The 2,500-nt window shown below is 47.2% G+C and overlaps 1 protein-coding gene across 1 annotated transcript in view; it reads left to right on the top strand.

Annotated features, from left to right (window-relative positions):
• epas1b (endothelial PAS domain protein 1b) overlaps positions 1-2,500 on the top strand; it is a 45,042-nt gene that overhangs the window by 19,497 nt on the left and 23,045 nt on the right. The gene's annotated exons all lie outside the window — the stretch shown is intronic.

The following is a 2,500-nucleotide window of genomic DNA, read 5'->3' as shown; positions in this document are numbered from 1 at the left end:
CCTTCCTCTCGTCTCGTTTAAAATTAGAAGCTGAGGAAACCGGACAGAAAAAACGAGCTATTGTTCTGGAATTCCTTCGCTGCGTCTGCGTCGAAGCGAGATCAGAGAAGAAGAAAATTAAACAACTGCAGCAGCTTGGAGGGAAAAGTTTATTTTTTCCTCAGCCGAGGGTTGAAGCGGTGCGTTCAGTTGACGCAGCGGAGGCGGAGGTGAAGCCCTCGACACCATCAAACGTCCTCGTGGTTCATTAAAAGTCAAATCTCTGGTTCCTGTATGTAAACGTGGATCGCTGCGTCGTGATGCAGCAGCTGTGAATCGTTTCATACTTGTTTTGGAGCCTGATCTGACATTTAAAATCAGGTTCTGTGGCGCTGAACAATAATCGGCTGCTCAACAAGCCACTGTAATAATAACAAGCTGCCACTGCAGCAGGGAAGTATTTTGATTAATACGAGACATGAAGCTTATCTGTGAATCTTAACAAAGCCGCCTGTCATTTCATGCCGCTGTTAATGGCCTACTTATCGTGTTTTTATAAACTGCTTTGCATTGTTTGGCAGCGAGGCAGCGATGTGTTCGACCAGTGTTTCCTTAAACAACGCTGGCCGCTGCTTCCTGCCTCTGTGTCATCAATCACTTTCAATAACTCCTTTATGAATATAAGTCCTTCAGTAAATGGAGCCGAAGTGCTGCATAGTTAAAAGTTGACTCATGAATTAATTACAGGTGAGCTAAAGTTTTAAAAGCTTAATGAGATTTTAGAATTTCTTAGTAGAAATGACAAATATGTCAGGAAATATAAAGTATTTCTGTACCATTAAATGAAATTAATAAAGCTTTTTGTGATTAGAATAAAAAAGTTTTTTAAAAGCGTTTTAGCGTTTTTTTCTTCAGCTGTCGTCATGTTGATTTAAAGGGTCAGTGCCCCAAAAACCCCCAAGCAAAACTGTTTTCTTGCTTACTCCCGGTGGGATCTAGCTCTGCGGATAGTTTCAGTTTCATGTTCCCAGATTTTGAGATACGAGCCTCTGAAACCTCAGCTGCCACCCTAACGCAATTACCGCTGCGGTTAGTGATTCTGGAGAAAGATATGTGATGTTGAGTCTCATTCCAGGTCGCCAAATGCAGACCAACCTGCACCTTTAACGGCGCTCGCAGCATTGAAAAACGACATCTAGCGACTCGGCCCCTCAAACCTCGCTGCCAACATTAAACCGGTTTTGTGACTTGGGTGAACTGAACCTTTATATTCAGCATCAAAACGGGAAAAATTCCTAGAAACTCTGGCACAGTTAGCAGACACGGGATGAGGAGGGATGGAGGAGGGATGGAGGAGGGATGGAGGAGGGGAATGCAGGAGCAGGAGGACAGATGAAGGCATGCGAGACAGGAGAGAGTGCATCAGCAGGAGGAGTGGAGGTAATGAGGGCAGGAGAGGAGAGGAGGGGGGAGGAGGGGGGAGGACAGGACAGGAGAGGAGAGGAGAGGAGAGGAGAGGAGAGGAGAGGAGAGGAGAGGAGAGGAGAGGAGGGGGGGGGGGGGGGGGGATCGACGCGATGCGGCGGCAGATAGAGCGTTATCAGGCCACTCTGATTGCTCTGTGATGGGACCACAGATTGCAGAGGAAGCGAGGAGCTCTGCCCATCGTTGGGCTGCTGCTGGCGTTGCCCTGCTAGCCATAACACCCGTCTGCCGTGGCGCCAAACACACTTGCATGCATGCACACACACACACTCCTGCACACACAAACATGCTGCATATGCTCCCAGCAGCACATATGCAAGCGGCTGCAGGGAACACCTTTCTTAGGTAACACGAGCGCGACACGAGGACCAGGTGACTGATCAGGCTGGAGGCTGAGCGGGCTTAACGCCTCACTCATCAGACTCGTTCTTAATTATTATTAAGAATTGGACCAAAGTTTTTGCTGAAAGTCAGTTTTAATGCGTGTGCAGAGATGCTGTATTTCTAGTTTAGCCGATTAGCACAAAGACTGGAAAAATAAACTTCCCAGCAACTCAAAATGTCCTCTCGCTAAATTTTATCTTGTTCAGTTCACACATGCACATTTTTCATGTTTTTACGTCCTTTGTCGTGAAATTCTGAGACAGAAAAGCTGAAACGTGCGTCTTCAGATCAGAGAGTCTGTGACGTTAGCAGGGTTTCCTCTGACGGGTTTGTTACGTGTTCCACGCCCTAACGTTTGTGTTTGCAGTTATGAGCAGGCGGTGGATCAGCTGTCCTTACAAACGAAGGAGAAAAGGAAAGCAAAGGAAGAGTCTCAAATGACCCCTCTGTCCCGTCCCTCCAGTCTGTCCAGCACAACCAGTGGACACACGTCAGAAAGTGAAGGAAATAATTATCTGAGCAGCAGCAGCTGTCTCTGCCGTCATTTCTCTCTCCATTATTTTAAAACAAGGCCAGTTACACAACCAAAGAACAACAGAGAAGAGGAGCGCTGCACGGTCCAAGCGGCTGCTAATCGCAGCTCAGTATTTAG

The sequence above is a fragment of the Chaetodon trifascialis genome, chromosome 13, assembly GCF_039877785.1.
Source record: "Chaetodon trifascialis isolate fChaTrf1 chromosome 13, fChaTrf1.hap1, whole genome shotgun sequence".
Taxonomy (NCBI): Eukaryota; Metazoa; Chordata; class Actinopteri; order Chaetodontiformes; family Chaetodontidae; genus Chaetodon; species Chaetodon trifascialis.
This window is presented reverse-complemented; position numbering and strand designations above follow the sequence as displayed.